The sequence below is a fragment of the Aedes aegypti genome, chromosome 2, assembly GCF_002204515.2.
Source record: "Aedes aegypti strain LVP_AGWG chromosome 2, AaegL5.0 Primary Assembly, whole genome shotgun sequence".
NCBI lineage: Eukaryota > Metazoa > Arthropoda > Insecta > Diptera > Culicidae > Aedes > Aedes aegypti.
The window spans coordinates 309,535,808-309,553,929 of record NC_035108.1 but is presented as its reverse complement, the minus strand read 5'-3'; the positions used below and the strand labels follow the sequence as shown (position 1 = coordinate 309,553,929).

The 18,122-nt window shown below is 41.7% G+C and overlaps 1 protein-coding gene across 12 annotated transcripts in view; it reads right to left on the bottom strand.

The window, feature by feature from the left end:
- The window catches only part of LOC5564986 (dual 3',5'-cyclic-AMP and -GMP phosphodiesterase 11), a 425,037-nt gene that overhangs the window by 150,341 nt on the left and 256,574 nt on the right, over window positions 1-18,122 (bottom strand). The gene's annotated exons all lie outside the window — the stretch shown is intronic.

Below are 18,122 nucleotides of genomic sequence, written 5' to 3'. Positions count from 1 at the left end.
CCAAATAGTTTAAAAACTGTTTCAAAAGAGAACGTTGATTTTGAGCCAATCTATAAATAGGGGTTCTGGAGAAAAGTTGGCGTCATTTGCTTTTCACTCTCCGCTGGGATCGCATCTCAGCAGGGAACAGATTGGCTTGCTCTGACCGGGCGTGCTTCTCTGGCACAGACATCGATAGCGAAGGACGCCCCCGTTTGTCTTGCTTGGCTCAAATCAAACTGAGCGTCGGCCGACTGAGAGAAGATGCCGTCCGAAGCCAAAGCCATCACCGCTACCGCCGTCATGAAGAAGAAGGAGAAGAAGAAAAAGAAGAAGAAGAAGAAGAAGAAGAAGAAGAAGAGGAAGAGGAAGCAGTCCACAGGAGAACGAGATGGTTATGGCCGTCATCGCAGCCCTAAACGAATGGAACAGGTCCTCCCTGCAGGTGATCGAGAAATACATCGGCCGATGTCGGCAAGATTTGCACGAGTTAAGTGAAATCCCGGGAAACTGTGGCTGGCATCCGAGAAGGAGGAGGAGAAAAAGAAAGCAGGTCCTAAGCAAAAATGCACCAAGTTTCAAAGACCGGCACCGCAAACCTCATTGGGCGTGAAGGATTTCAACCTGTGAGCCGTCAAAATGTGTCCGTGTTACTCGGATTCAACAATTCAATCGGCCCTTTTCAGGGCCAACAAATGTGTACTAAAGAGTTTGTGTGATATTTCCTTATGTTTTTACCACATACTTGCTATAATCTCATTTCTCAATTCTTCTCATGGCTCTACCAATGTTTTCTTTCTTCCAGTTAACTTCACTTGTCTTAGACAAACATTTCAAGCATTAAAATTAACGTTTTGAAATGTGAAAGAAAAATACAATATTTTTTTATTATGCCAAATGGCTTTATGCCAAATGGCTTTATGCCAAATGGGATAGAGCTTCTTCTCGTAGCATCGTAAAATATCTGATTTGTTATGTATAATTGACAATTGCCAGTAGAGACCCTCCTTAGCCTAGTGGTTAGAGTCCGCGGCTACAAATCAAACCCATGCTGAAGGTGTCAGAGTTCGATTCCCATTCGGTCCAGTATCTTTTCGTAATTGGAATTTCCTTGACTTTCCTGGGCATAAAGTCTCATCGCACCTGCCACACGATGTACGAATGCGAAAATGGCAACTTTGGCAAAAAAAAGATCTCAGTTAATAACTATGGAAGTGCTGGTAATGTTCAATGTGAAGCATTGAAGCTGAGAAGCAGGCTCTGTTCCAGTGAGAACGTTATGACAAGAAGAAGAAGAAGAACTGACAATACGGCAAATAGAAATTTCTGGTGGCGATGACGATATTGATGACTGATGTCTTGTACACAACCCTGACTGGTTTTTTAAAGTATTTAACTTTGAAATCCGAAACTCTGAAAAAAATTCCAAACCAAATGCCAGATCTCTATTAAAACCATAACGTAATTGAATACTCACAATCACAGCACCTATCATCTATAATCGAACATCCTATCATCTGCAAAAAGCTACCGCACTGTTGTTACGGTCTGACCCAGAATAGTTCGAAATTATGTTTATAGTAGTCCTACGTCAACCCCGTGGTAATGTAACAGACATTACCCACCCCATTTTTTCATTCAAATTACATAACCCAGTTATTTTAGTTTAGACCACATTCGTTTTCAAAACATGGCCGGCAGTTTTAGCTGTAAAGCATGCTGCAATTACACACAGCTAGTTTTATAATGGTCATTTTTTTATGGGTTTAAATACCGCCTGCTCCTTACATATGAATCCAGTTTTCATCCTTCAATGGAACATTACTCTAGTAAATTCACCATGCGAAACACCATAATTTGTATAGTGTTCACACTGTGTGCCATATCCCCGTCTAACGTGCTCGGCCTGGATCATTACATCGGATACAAGAGCTTCGATACCTACTTCCGCGAGTGTGGTGAATACTTTGAAGTGCCAAACTGTACCTTGGACGAATATGCCGTCAATGCCTATCCAGATGAGCCGGAAGTTCGCAATTTGATTCATTGCACTTTGGTAGGATCTAGATCATGGCACGATGGATCGGGTGTCATTGAGTCCGTCATGGCTAACTTCTTCAATCCTGGTCCGGAAGATACCTGCTATGCTGACCGAACCCGGGAATGTATTCTGAGTTCCCAAGTACCTTGTGACAGTAATATAACGCTGGCCTACAAAGCTTTCCAATGCTATTACCGCCAATACGGAAACCTCAATGAAAGTTCCCAGTATATGCCTTGCACGGACCGTGAGCTACAAGTCTTAATAAACACTTCAATCATTATGGTAAACGTACCTAAGGACGAGCTGGTTAACTACAGCAATGGGGTTCAACTGAATCAACCACACTTTGCGGAACTCCTCTACGTAATCTTCATTCGCGGGGGCTTTTATTACACAGACGATAAGACTCTCGCTCTGAACAATCTCTATACCCAGTTCGGTAACCCCGAGCTTCAAACTCCGGAAACTCAACAATGCGTCAATTCAGCTACTGCGGCATGGGATGGCAAAAGACAACGGGATTTGGTTTATGCCTACTTCGTGAACTGCCTGCAAAAGATCGTTCCTTGGCTGCAACTTATCCAGCAGGTAGCGACCTCTTTGGTAACGGTTCCACCACCCCCTTGCCCACCACCGAGAACTACAACCACAACCACTACGACGACTACAACTACCACTCTACCGCCACCCAGTACACTTCCGCCGTGCTACAATATCAGAAGCTAATAGCTAGAGAGCATGATCAATTTTGTTTCATAGGTGTGCCCCTTTACACTTGTTATTTATTGTTTTCAATGCAATATCCTTAAATAAAATATGAAATATGCAAATAAGCTCGACCATTGATTATAGATTAACGAACTACCCAAGGTTCTCATAGGTGAGGAAAGTATAATTTGGAATGAAACCAAAGGTGTGAGTCTTGTTTGAACAATGTTATGTCATACATTACCAAAAGTATGCGATTACATTACACTTATGTTTTTGTTAAAACCACATCCGTTCTCATAACATTACCGGCAATTTTGGCTAAACGAAAGGAGCATGCTACTAACGCACGTCTCACATTCACCTTGAACTGTTCTCATTGGGTAAGGTTTAAATACGGACCTACCAAAAAACACACAGTCAGTACGTCCATTCACACCTTTGGCGAAGCCATATTCCACCACCATGCGAATCATCACCACTGGCCTTATTTTCACTCTTTGTGCGATATCTGCATCACTCGCCCAAAACAACCTACAACACTATGTGGTATACAAGAACTTTGATACCTACTTCCGCGAGTGCGGCGAATACTTCGAAGTTCCCAACTGCACCCTAGACGAATACGTTGTCAATGCGTATCCGGATGAACCCGAAGTGCGAAAGCTGATCCACTGTGCTTTGGTTAGCTTTGGAGGTTGGGAGGGAGGAATCGGTGTTGTGGAGTACGTCATGTCCAACTTCTTCAATCCTGGCCCCGAGGACACGTGCTACGCAGACCGTACCCGAGAGTGCATACAAAACTCACAGCAACCCTGTGACAGCAACGTGACACTTGCCTACAAAGCTTTCCAGTGCTATTATCGTCAGTACGGAAATCTCAACCAATGTCTTCAGTTCATTCCCAATTCCGCGCGAGAGCTGCAAGTCTTGATTGAGGCTTCGATTGCTGCAGTTAACGTACCAAATGATGAGTTGGTGAACTACAGCAACGGGGTTGAACTGGATCAACCGCACTTCGCGGAGCTGATTTACGTTATCTTCTTACGAGGCGGTTATTACTATCCCGGTCAAGGACTTCTCCTGAAAAACCTCTACACTCAGTTCGGACACCCAGAGCTGATGACTCCGGAAACGCAACAGTGCGTAGATGCGGCAACTGCCGCGTGGGATGGTAAAAACCAAAGGGATTTAGTGTACGCCTATTTGGTAAACTGCTTGCAGAAGATCACTCCTTGGTTGCAGTTGATCCAGCAGGTGGCCACCTCGTTGGTGACGGTACCACCTCCACCTTGTCCGCCTCCGGCCACCCCATGTACAACGACCACAACAACTACCACCACCACTCCACCACCTCCCAGTACGATTCCACCGTGCTACAATACAGGGTGTCCGCAAATTATCCGAACAGCAAAATATTGGAAAGATAATCTCGAAATGAAAACAATGAAAAATCAATGTCCATGTTCCTTTTATAACACATCTATATGTTAACACAAAATACAACTTTACAAAATTTCGAAATGATAGCTTGTTACTGAGACAGACAAATTTTAATTTTTCGGAGACGTTTTTCCTGAGGGCCGCTAGTCATACTGGAGATGTGTTATCTCTTAAACCTAAAAGAGATGAATCCAAATGTCCTATTATTATTTTAAGTAATCTACAGGTTAGTGGCTTCAAGTTAGACTGGAAATAGAAAATTGTACGGTTCAGATCCAGTGAGTTCTATAGACATTTTCCTTCCGTCATAAAGCTCGGAAAACAGCTCCCTTTGAGATACCTCAATACATTTGGGTTGGTTATGCAATTATTTGAAATCGGAAATGTGTCAAACTTACTTTTTAAGAATATAATAAGTCAATGTTTGAAACCATGCAAGAATATTGAATTTATTATGCTTGATTGTATAGAACCCTGTCTTCAAAGTTTGTACGGATAATTTGCGGACACCCTGTATTAAAAATTGAAAGATGAAGACTGTCTGATCACAAGCCGTTTGGGTGGAATTTTACTCCACATATTATTTCATATATTTCTAACATCTGTGAAAATAAATGCTTAAAAATAAAGTAACAGGAACAATTGTACACGATTTTAAGCAAGAAACAACACGAATGGGTCATAAAAAAAACACTTTTAAGAGCTATTGTTGCATCTCCATGAATGGATTTCAAATGGACCTACGGAACTTCTTGATTTTGAAGCATGATTTCTTTGCGAAACTTTTTTAAACATATAAAACTTACTAATAATTACTCAATTTGACGTATATAGTCTATTTCAAAGTTAACCCAGAACATGGTACATACGGAATAGCATTTGCATCTAATAGTCCTGCCGGTTCAACATTACATTTTATTTAAAACCACAGCAGAAACGTTTTTACCCTGTATAAAATTGCGATTGGTGGAATCCGAATATTCTGAGACCGATTCTGATTGACCATAATACTTAGTACTATCGTTTGATAGATTTTTCACCATGACTAGAGTGCACTATGGGCCAGGGACGCAATCTGACGGGACATAATTGATAACTCGGTAACGAAGCGTTTCCGGTATTTGGTGTCTTCGGCAAAGTTTTTTGTAACAACGAGGACCATCTACTGACATAAACGGATAGTTCGTAAATCGTCCGCATAGGTGGCGCCACAATCTAACTTTTTACAGTGACGTTCTAGAGACTTGACATGTTCGACAAAGTTGTTCATTTTGATAAAATAAACAACTCTCTCGAAGACGTCAAAATTCCACAGCCTACTGTTTTCGAGTTATTGGCAAATTTAGAAAAAAATAATGAATAAACGATTTTTTTCTCCGATTTTGACATTTTTCCTAAGAATCATGTCATATAATATTTTTTGCTGATAAATATGGCGCGGTAAATGGCTGGGCATGGCGTACCATTGGTACCTCGCGTACCTGCAGGAATAAAATAGACCCCTTTGTGCGGTCCTTAGCCTCTTGCCCAGCAACTCCTATCCCTACCTCCTCGTGGTACTGGCCGGGGTACGAGTAACCTTGGGGAAGATCGGGTAACCAACCCCCGGTGGGAACTTTGGTCGTATGCTGACAGGGAAGGGGGGGTTTGCTTCTGCAAACCTGGAGCGTCTGTACTCCACGTTAGGAGCGGCTCACAACAGCGTCTGTTCCCCATGTCAGGGGCGGCTGATCATCGTCCGTGTGCCAGACAAGGACTCTAAGCTAAACTGCGCACTATGGCCCTCCGAACATTTAGGGGGAATGGTCCTCCGGAAATCTAGGGGGTTGGTGTCAGGCCCTGCAAGCCAACCGTAAAAACACATCAGCACAGGAACGTCAACGAGAGAATACGGACCGGAACAATCGGCAAAGACCACAGCGACGAAAATGGACTAGCGATTGGAAACTCGGTACGTGGAACTGCAAATCTCTCAACTTCATTGGAAGTACTCGCATACTCTCCGATGTACTGAAGACCCGCGGTTTCGACATCGTAGCGCTGCAGGAGGTGTGCTGGACAGGAGCATTGGTGCGAACGTTTAGAGGTAATCATACCATCTACCAGAGCTGCGGCAACACACGCGAGCTGGGAACAGCTTTCATAGTGATGGGTGTTATGCAAAGGCGCGTGATCGGGTGGTGGCCGATCAATGAACGAATGTGCAAGTTAAGAATCAAAGGCCGATTCTTTAACTTCAGCATAATCAACGTGCATAGCCCACACTCCGGAAGCACTGATGATGACAAGGACGCATTTTACGCGCAGCTCGAACGCGAGTACGACCGCTGCCCAAGCCACGACGTCAAGATCATCATAGGAGATTTGAACGCTCAGGTTGGCCAGGAGGAGGAGTTCAGACCGACGATTGGAAAGTTCAGCGCCCACCGGCTGACGAACGAGAACGGCCTACGACTGATAGATTTTGCCGCCTCCAAGAACATGGCCATTCGTAGCACCTATTTCCAGCACAGCCTCCCGTATCGGTACACCTGGAGATCACCTCAGCAGACAGAATCGCAAATCGACCACGTTTTGATCGATGGACGGCACTTCTCCGACATAACCGACGTCAGAACCTATCGTGGCGCCAACATTGACTCCGACCACTACCTGGTGATGGTGAAACTGCGCCCAAAACTATCCGTCATCAACAATGTACGGTACCGACGCCCGCCCCGGTACAATCTCGAGCGGCTGAAACAACCGGATGTCGCCAATGCGTACGCGCAGCATCTTGAGGCAGCGTTGCCGGATGAGGGCGAGCTCGATAGGGCCCCTCTTGAGGACTGCTGGAGGACAGTCAAAGCAGCCATTAACGACGCTGCCGAAAGCGTTGTCGGATATGTGGAACGGAGCTCAAGAAACGATTGGTTCGACGAGGAGTGCCAGGAGGTTTTAGAGGAGAAGAATGCAGCGCGGGCTGCAATGCTGCAGCATGGTACGCGGCAAAACGTGGAACGATACAGACTGAAGCGGAAACAGCAAACCCGCCTATTCCGGGACAAAAAGCGCCGCCTGGAAGAGGTGGAATGCCAAGAGATGGAGTTGCTGTACCGTTCTCAAGAAACGCGGAAGTTCTATCAGAAGCTCAACACATCCCGCAAAGGCTTCGGGCCGCGAGCTGAGATGTGCCGGGATAAGGATGGGAGCATCTTGACGGACGGACGCGAGGTGATCGAAAGGTGGAAGCAGCACTACGATGAACACCTGAATGGCGCAGAGAACACAGGCACAGAAGGTCAGGACAGCGAAGGCGATGGCTACGTCAGCACAGCGGACAGCGGAAATCAACCATCTCCCACGATGGGGGAAGTTAAGGATGCCATTCAACAGCTCAAGAACAACAAGGCCGCTGGCAAGGATGGTATCGGAGCCGAACTCATCAAGATGGGCCCGGACAGGTTGGCCGCTTGTCTGCATCGGCTGATAGTCAGAATCTGGGAAACGGAACAGCTACCGGAGGAGTGGAAGCAAGGCGTTATATGCCCTATCTACAAAAAGGGCGACAAACTGGAGTGTGAAAATTATCGTGCAATCACCATCCTAAACGCCGCCTATAAAGTGCTATCCCAGATTCTCTTCCGTCGTCTATCACCTATAGCAAACGAGTTCGTGGGAAGTTATCAGGCAGGTTTCATCGACGGCCGCTCGACAACGGACCAGATCTTTTCCGTGCGGCAAATCCTCCAGAAATGCCGTGAGTACCAGGTCCCTACGCACCATTTGTTCATCGATTTCAAGGCGGCATACGATAGTATCGACCGCATAGAGCTATGGAAAATCATGGACGAGAACAGCTTTCCCGGGAAGCTCACAAGATTGATCAGAGCAACGATGGACGGTGTGCAAAACTGCGTGAAGATCTCGGGCGAACACTCCAGTTCGTTCGAGTCTCGGCGGGGACTACGACAGGGCGACGGACTTTCGTGCCTGTTGTTCAATATTGCGCTTGAAGGTGTCATGCGGAGAGCCGGACTTAACAGTCGAGGCACAATTTTCACGAGATCCGGACAATTTGTTTGCTTCGCGGACGACATGGATATTATTGGGAGAAAATTTGAAACGGTGACAGATTTGTTCACCCGCCTGAAACGCGAAGCAACAAGAGTCGGGCTAATGGTGAATGCGTCGAAAACAAAGTACATGCTGGTTGGCGGAACTGAGCGCGACAGGGCCCGCCTAGGAAGCAGTGTTACGATAGACGGGGATACCTTCGAGGTGGTGGACGAGTTCGTCTACCTCGGATCCTTGTTGACGGCTGACAACAATGTTAGTCGGGAAATACGAAGGCGCATCATCAGCGGAAGTCGTGCCTACTATGGGCTCCAGAAGAAACTGCGGTCAAGAAAGATTCACCCCCGCACCAAATGCACGATGTACAAAACGCTCATAAGACCGGTAGTCCTCTATGGGCATGAGGCGTGGACTATGCTCGAGGAGGACTTGCAAGCTCTTGGGGTTTTCGAACGCCGAGTGCTAAGGACGATCTTCGGCGGCGTGCAGGAGAACGGCGTGTGGCGGCGAAGGATGAACCACGAGCTCGCTCAACTCTACGGCGAACCCAGTATCGTAAAGGTAGCTAAAGCTGGAAGGATACGCTGGGCAGGGCATGTTGCAAGAATGCCGGACAACAACCCTGTAAAGATGGTGTTCGCCACGAATCCGGTCGGAACAAGAAGGCGTGGGGCGCAGCGAGCTAGGTGGATGGACCAGGTACACCAGGACCTGGAGAGCGTGGGTCACAGTCGAGGATGGAGAGAAGCGGCCATGAACCGAGGGAATTGGCGAAATATTGTTGGCGAGGCTTTATCAAGATAATTGATGTAAAGCCAAATAAGTAAGTAAGTAAGTTGCTGATAAATATATAACAAACGCAAGCTCTGGTGGAAAAATTTTAATAATACGACGCATTAAACTTAAGAAATCATGAAAAAACTTGAAAAATAGAGCAATTTTTGAACCTTAATATCTCCAAAAGCGCAAAAAAACGCAAGCTCAAATTTTCAGGCAACATAGAGCAATACTTGATGAAACGGATGTCAAAATTCCAGAGAGGTATATTTTGGTGTTTTTGAGATTTTTAAATTTAAAAAGTTTAATTGTAAAAAGTTAGATTGTGGCGCCACCTATGCGGACGATTTACGAACTATCCATTTATGTCAGTAGATGGTCCTCGTTGATACAAAAAACTTTGCCGAAGACACCAAATACCGGAAACGCTTCGTTACTGAGTTATTAATTTTGTCCCGCCAGATTGCGTCCCTGGCCCATAGTGGAGTGGGTTCCTTGCCGAGGACCAAACCTTCACGAGTTTTGCCATGAACTGTTCCAGATAGTCTTTCAGGTGTTCCTCCAAACATGTATTCGATGTTTTCCCGGAATTTATCGATAGATTTTTCGAGGATTGCTTCAGGATATGAAACAAAGATTGCTTCATGATTTCCTTAAAAAAAATCATCTAAGTATTTTTCAAAGTATTCTACCAGCAATAACTCCAGCGATTACACAGAGTAATTTTAGCAAAAACCAGATCATCGTTAAAATTTAAATTTTTGCCACTTTTTGCTAGGATACTTTAAAACTGGACTCAGCAGTGTTCAATGAGCACTTCCACAGTTATTAACGGAGAGCTTTCTTTGATCAAGGTGCTATTTTTGCATTCGTATATCGTGTGGCAGGTACGATGATACTCTATGCCCAAGGAAGTCAAGGAAATTATCATTACGAAAAGACCCTTGACCTGACGGCAATCGAACCCAGACACCTTCAGCATGGCTTTGATTTGTAGCCGCGGACTCTAACTATTCGGCTAAGGAAGGCCCTACATAATATCGAATGTCGGTGTCTTCAAAAAAATGTATCCTGTAGATAATCTCTATCATTAATAGATGATTAAGATTTATATCTTCTAGAATATCGGAAGGAAATATCTCTGCCCTTAGGGATAATGTCTCCGTTAGAACTATTACTTAAAAATATTAAGAAATTCTATTTTGTGTTAACATATACAGTATCAGACATATAAAATGCACCAAAGCCGTTTTCCCATACAAAATGGTCCACTTCAGAGAGCTATATCTCCGCCGTTTCTCTACCAATTTTTCTCATTTTTTTCTGTGACGAACTACAAATTACCTCAATGTTTGATAACTATTGAACAGTTTGTGTAAAAACTATGGGTTTAAAAGCTACAGATAGGTTGAATTTTGACATAAAAAATGCACTGAGACGAAAAGTAATGTATCAGACAAACTATGCGTCGTATCCTTTCGGTGTCTTCAACGCATTTGGTCCTTATCACGCAATAAATAAATGCGCTGAAGACACTAAGATGCTACGACGCGTAGTTTTTCTGCTACATCACTTTGTGTCTTGGTGCATTTTTCATGTCAAAATACAACCTATCTGTAACTTTCAAATCAACAGTTTTCACACAACTTTTAGAATAGTTTTCGAAAATCGAGGAAATTTGTAGTTCGTCAAAGAAAAAAAAATGAAAAGAATCGGTTGAGAAACGGCTGAGATAAGCTCTCTGAAGTTGATCATTTTGTATGAGAAAACGGCTTTGGTGCATTTTATATGTCCGATACTGTAGATTTATTAATGAAGATACCTAAATGGTTTTTAATAATCTTCCACATATTTTGTTGTTCGGATAATTTAAGGACACCCTGCAGTATCTCATTTGATTGAATACTTTCTCCTTGTAAAATATAAGCCAAAGTTGATTACGTTTCAATGTTAGGGTAAGTACCCGACCAGTGGATTACAACAAAATTATAGCACATTCATATCAAGATTTGTTACAAATAACAAATTTTGTTTCATTTTTGTTAGAAGCACTTTGAGTTGATGGAGGAAATTATAACATAACTAAAACAAAATCAGAAATAAAAACAAAGGCTGTTTCAAATTTGTTTCAATTGAAAACTTAATTATAACAAAAATTTGCTACAAAAAATCGAAGGTTATTGCTTATAAGAAATATTGTTATAATTCACTTATGCAAAAAAAAAACAAAATGAGTTATAATTTTGATTTATTTAAATCATAATGAATTATATTTTTGTTAAAATTATAACATATTTTGTTTAAATTTTGTTTATTGTAGAGGAAACTGTGTCATTTTTGTTTGCTATTTCAACTTAATTATAACATTATTTTGATAGAAAAAACGCGCTAACTGAGTAACAAAATCTGTTACAACTCTGTTGTTATTCACTGGTCGGGTAGCGTGATAATGAACATTATGAACACTATTTAGACTTAAAAAACACTAACGTTACTTGTCAATAAGCTAAAGTAAACTATTCTTTTCTGAAGTTTAACGCTTCATATCCGAATGCAACTGAAATAAAAAACATTCGAAGCTTTTTATGCAAGTGATTGTAAACAATCGTATTATAGTAAATTAATCTGCCCTACGGTTTTAGTTTTGATTGCATCATGTTATGGAGAGTTCGTCATCAATTTTGACAAAATAACGGTATTAGATGTAAATGTCTTAAAATGAACATTTTTTTTTTCTGGCGTTTGTCAAATATATCATCTATCACAACAATTTTTTGACCGGTTTTGTGTTTTAACTTTAAAGTTAGATATTTTCATACTCTTAACGCCTAAAGGTATGCTATAAGTTCATATCACGATGCATTACCAATTAATTTGTTCAATATAGGGTGACTGATTCAATGGTAGTGTGTGTCCCAATAATAGTGGTAGTGCGGTTTTAAGCGTGTTATAGGCGATTTTTATTTGTGTGTGTATTTTTCTAACATGTGTAAAAAAATATCTTGGAAATTAGTAAGGCAACAGTAGAAAACAAATAAAAACCTTAGCTTTTTTGGTCCTTTGCAACAGTAATCTATCATTGGCACAGACGCCCTATGTTTTTTCAGCTGCAAATCAGATTGAATAAAACTGAAATCAATATCAAAACGTGAGAAGCGATTGATATGGCTGTATATAAATATTTTTTTAAAAGTTTTTGTTCTATTTTCCTTCAAAAATCACATTCTCATATAATTTCATTTGCTCTATTATCGCAGGATTATTCGTCTCTCATTCACACATGTTTTTTTTTCTTTAAATTCAATATTATATGTCATATAACATTATCTGATTCTGCATAAACTTCCTCCATCAATGTATAAATTGCTCTGATGCCAAGCCAACCAGTATTTTGTTGGTGGATTACACTCGGATTACACGGTGAACGAAATCATTTAATTGACGAGTTTCCTCGCATAACTAAGCTTCCATATACATTCACAGCTCAGTGATACGTATACGCTCTGTAGCATACATGTGTGGAGTCAACGTGTTCTACGAAAAAAATGAACAGGTATCACTTTTTCGTCAGATTCGTGCACGCTAAAAAGATTCCTAATATTTTATTATGTTTATATTTTGTTCGAAACAGATTGAGTATTTGTTAATTAACTTAGAAGGATATCCATCTTATAGTTTGCAAAGTTATAATAATCAAAATCAAAATGATGGAAAATTGACAATTTTCAACCCTTTCCTCTCCCACCGCAATAATGTCCTCCCCCTAGAGTGTCATGTAATTTGTGGATGGTGCCTTTGAGGCATACTATATACATCTAAATTTTATTCATCCAATGTAAGACTAGCAAATACTGGACTTTGGCGAAGTTAGCACAGCCAATAAGGAAACTTGTTAGAGTGAAAATCATACAAAGATGATGCAAACTTTCATGCAATACGACGTCGGCTTCTCTCGTTTCTCTCAACACGTTCAAGCAGCCGCTTGAACAGACTGAGGAAGATGATAAAAGCTCAGGAAAAATACCTATAGTTCAATGAAATTAAATAGGGTAGGGCAATAGTTTATTTCTTCGTACACTGCTCCGATCAACATTTTAGTATAATATTTATTTCCTTTTTATTTGTTCTCTCTATAAATTATTGAGAGATCTATATTGTTCATTAGAAAAGGGTTATTGTTCTTTTTTTTTTACCAATTCATTTATTTAAGGCTCTATCGCGTTTAACGCTTTACGGAGCCGAGATTCATTTTTGTACTTTTTTACAATTGTTTAACTTCTTAAGTACCAAGTTTAGTCCGGGTTGGAGCCAGGGTACTCGTGGCAGCTCGAGGTTAGTGGTCACAAATATTTTTAGGAAGGGCTAGGTTGGGATTGGGTTACAGGGTTCTTTGCAGCTCATCCGGGTGGTATTTCATGGTTGCTCGTTTGTCGTATCATGGCGTATACCAACTTCATGTGGGTTTTCGATTGCCGGATGGCCAGGAACATCAATCCAACACAAATGGGACATAACACAGAGAGAAAAAAAAACTGGGGAAGAGAACACAAGAGAATCAAACTTTTATACAACACAAGCGAAGATAATCGTAAATCGACAACATGTAGACGAGATCGCGGGAGCCCAACACATCTCTAACTGAAACATAGGGTTGTCTACCTCGGGCCACAAGGGTATCCATAAGTTGTGCTCTGGAGGCGTCCATATCCGGGCACTGCCAAACTACGTGATCGATGTCATCATAACCGGAACCACACCTATTACATATATTGCTCAGCGCGAGGTTGATCCTGTGCAAATGTGCGTCTAGCGAGTAATGGTTGGACATAAGTCTTGACATCACGCGAATGAAATCTCGACTTACATCCCAACCTTTCCACCACGCTCGCAAGGAAACTCTAGGGATTATGGAATGTAACCACCGTCCCAGTTGGTCATTTAGCCAGTCGCTTTGCCAACCGTGAAGAGAACTTTGACGTACTAAATGAAACAATTCATCGTGTGAAATTCTTCTATCATATATCTCACCTTCCTCAGCGCCCACCTTTGCGAGAGAGTCCGCCTTCTCATTGCCATAAATTAAGCAATGTGAGGGGACCCATACAAAGGTAATCTTATATGATCTTTCGACCAGTGCACACATCTGCTCTCTTATTTTTGTAAGAAAGTAAGATGCATGCTTTACAGGTTTCATCGATCGAAGTGCCTCAATAGAACTGAGGCTATCCGAGAAGATGAAGAAGTGGTCTGCGGGCATGTTTGAGATCATCCCCAAAGCGAAGTTGATTGCTGCCAGCTCAGCAACATAAACCGTGCAAGGTTCCTGAAGTTTTCGGAAGGCGGAAGAGTTTTCATTGAAGACACCGAAGCCAGTGGATCCATTTATACGTGACCCGTCAGTGAAATATCTCCTGTAGGAATCGACATTCTGGAACATTGCATTGAAAATACGTGGAATAGTTATACATCGAAGTTGATCTGGAATTCCATGAATAGCTTGTTTCATGGACAGATCATATTCAACAGAGGAACTGTCATTGGTGAAGCGTACACGTGGAGGGTTATAACATGGAAGGCTAATGTCAGATGACATGTAGAAGAGATAAACTCTCATGAATTTTGACTGAGTGTTCAGTTTGAGCAATTCTTCGAAGTTTTCGATGACGAGTGTGTTGCTCACTCCACACTTAATAAGTATTCTTAGCGAGAGCTCCCAGAATCGGTTTTGTAGCGGTAAAACCCCTGCCAGAACCTCTAGGCTCGCATTATGTGTCGAGTGCATACACCCTAAGGCGATACGCAAACAACGATATTGAATTCGTTCCAATTTAATCAAGTGGCAGTTTGCTGCTGAGAGAAAACAGAAAGAGCCATACTCTAGAAGAGAGAGAATGGTTGTTTTATAGAGTTTTATGAGGTCTTCCGGGTGAGCACCCCACCATGTTCCGGTAATTGTTCGTAGAAAATTGATCCTTTGTTGGCATTTTTCCGTTAAATACCTAATATGAGTTCGCCAAGTGCCTTTTGAATCAAACCAGACCCCAAGGTATTTTGAAGTCAAAGACTGGTCGATGTCTGTTCCCAAAAGCTTAAGCTTTAGTTGGGCAGGATTCCGCTTCCTTGAAAATACGACCAGTTGAGTTTTTTGCGGAGCAAACTCGATCCCTAAATTTCTAGCCCAAGTGGATAGATTATCAAGGGAATTTTGCAATGGTCTTTGCAAGATTTCCGCTCGTGGGCCCTTCATAGAAACCACAGCATCATCTGCAAGTTGTCTTAGCGTGCATGGTTCTTCCAAACAGTTGTCACTATCTTTAACATAAAAATTATAAAGCAAGGGACTCAGACATGAGCCTTGGGGAAGGCCCATATAGCTAATTCTGGAAGTTGTCAGTTGACCGAGAGTGAAGCTCATGTGTTTTTCTGACAACAGATTGTACAAGAAATTATTCAATATTCCAGGTAATCCACTATTGTGCAGGCTTTCTGACAATATTTCTATGGAAACTGAATCAAAAGCGCCCTTAATATCCAAGAAAACCGAAGCCAATTGCTCCTTGTCCGCAAAGGCTAGTTGAATATCTGATGAAAGCAACGCTAGACAATCGTTTGTTCCTTTGCCCTTGCGAAAGCCAAATTGTGTACTGGAAAGCATGTTGTTTGATTCGACCCAGTGATCGAGTCGGGATAGGATCATTTTTTCTAACAATTTCCTTAAACATGATAACATAGCGATCGGGCGGTACGAATTATGATCAGACGCTGGTTTCCCAGGCTTTTGAATAGCTATTACTTTGACCTGTCTCCATTCAGGTGGAACAATGTTGTGCTCCATGAATAAGTTGAACAGGTCAAGCAACCGTCTTTTAGCGATATCAGGGAGATTTTTAAGAAGATTGAACTTAATCATATCGCGTCCCGGAGAGGAGTTGTTTGATGAAAGAAGAGCCATAGAAAATTCCAGCATAGTGAATGGACTGTCCAACGCATCGTCTCTCTGGGTTTCCCAGAATGGCGGTTGAGCTGGAACTGAGTCTGGACAGACCTTTTTCGCGAAGTTGAATATCCAACGATTGGAGTATTCGTCACTCTCATTTGAGGATGAGCGGTTTCGCATGTTGCGAGCCACTCTCCAAAGCGTCGTCATTGAAGTTTCTCGTGAGAGGCCATCGATGAAACGTCGCCAATAGCTGCGCTTCTTCGCTTTAATAAGATTCTTCAGTCTTTTTTCGAGCTTCGAGTACTCTAAATAAAGTTCTGAGGTACCATATCTACGAAAAGCTTTAAAGGCATTAGATTTTTCTCGATACAACTGAGTGCATTCATCATCCCAACCAGGTGTGGCTGGTCGTCTTTTGAAGGATGCACTTGGAACTCGTTGCTTTTGGGATTCTAATGCACTTTTATAAATCAATTCTGTTAGGAATCGATACTCATCCAACGGTGGGAGAGTGTTGAATGATTCGATACCAAAGGTTACCGCTGATGCAAATTTTTGCCAATCGATATTCCTAGTGAGGTCAAAAGGAACCTGAATTGACTGTTCTGACCTTTCACAATTAGTTCTGATAGAGGTTATTATGGGCAAGTGATCACTACCATGGGGATCATCGATAACCTTCCACATGCAATCGAATGATAGTGAACTTGATCCCAAAGACAGGTCAAGGCGGCTTTCTTTGCCGTCGGATGAAATACGTGTCACTTCACCTGTGTTCAAAATGTTCAAGTTGAAATCGTCGCATAAGTCATAGAAAATAGCCGCTCTATAATCGTCATAAGATTCGCCCCATCCAGTACCATGTGAGTTCATATCACCCAGTATTAAAACTGGAGATGAGAGCATGGAGACTGCATTCCAGAGATGACGGCGGTTTATTGAAACTCTTGGAGGAATATAAACAGAAGCTACGCAAAGGTCTTTAAAGGGTTATTGTTCACTCGAACTTGCTTTGATTTGTAATCTTGTTTGAAATATGGCACTGTATTCCTAATTTTTCCAAGCGCACAGTACACTACATATTCATAAATATTAGTTGCAATGCTTGGGGAATGAGAAAAATGTATTTGAATATAGGGAAAACAGTTTAAAAATAAATAAGAGTCTAGTACACGACACTATAGACGGACATATAGTTGAGGTCAAAATCAGAGTTAGGAAAACTTCTGAGATTCACACTACAGAAGGCAAAATGCTTTGAAAAAAAAAATGACCACGAACTTAATGGACAGCCCCTTAACACACGTTGACACATTTTGTTATTTCTGATAAGTTTTATAGCTGGTTAATCACAAATTAACTGTTTGAATAAGCAATGTTCAAAATATTTCATGTTGAAAAGGTGGTGAATTCGGGCACGCGACGCCTATGACATATGTAGATGTTTGACGAAATTTAATACGGAATCATTGCACATATAACCATTGTTCAAGGCAAAAGATGATTTCGTTATAAGTTCTGGTTATCTGGGCAATAAAAAGAGCAGAGGACCTAAGGAAATAAGCTGATAACCGCCTGTAACTCAAATTCATGGCCAAGATATCAGTTCTTGTTTTAAATATATAGGGTAATTTACGGCTTTGGCACCATTCGACTATTATCGGCAATCAAAATTAGAACGCCAAATTGACAGTCTTTTCTACCAAAACACGCCAATAAAAACATTCGGATGATTGTCTATTTTATCAGCTTCTTGCTGTTGAGATTTACGAGACTGAACACATAATTTCGAAAGAGATGTCATCAATTCAAATGAATACGCCTCAAAATGCGGCTTATTGGGAGCTGCAGAGCAGATTATGAGGCTGCTGAAGAAAACGAGGCTGCCTATTATATCCACACTGACATCAGATGATCGAAGCGTTATAAGAATGTTTTCAATTATTTTAATTTTAAGTCTGTCGGTGTGAATCGATAAAGGATTGAACAGTGCATAAATGAAAACAAGCATGTAATTTGTTTGCTTATGCCTGATAAATTTACAAAAGAAGCGCAACATCGGCATATACTGTCGAGAATACGTAAATTCCCCTAAAATGATAATTTTCAAGACGGTGTTCGAAAATATTACAATTTGCCTCTACAAAAACCATTTCTTCTTCTACTTCTTGGCAA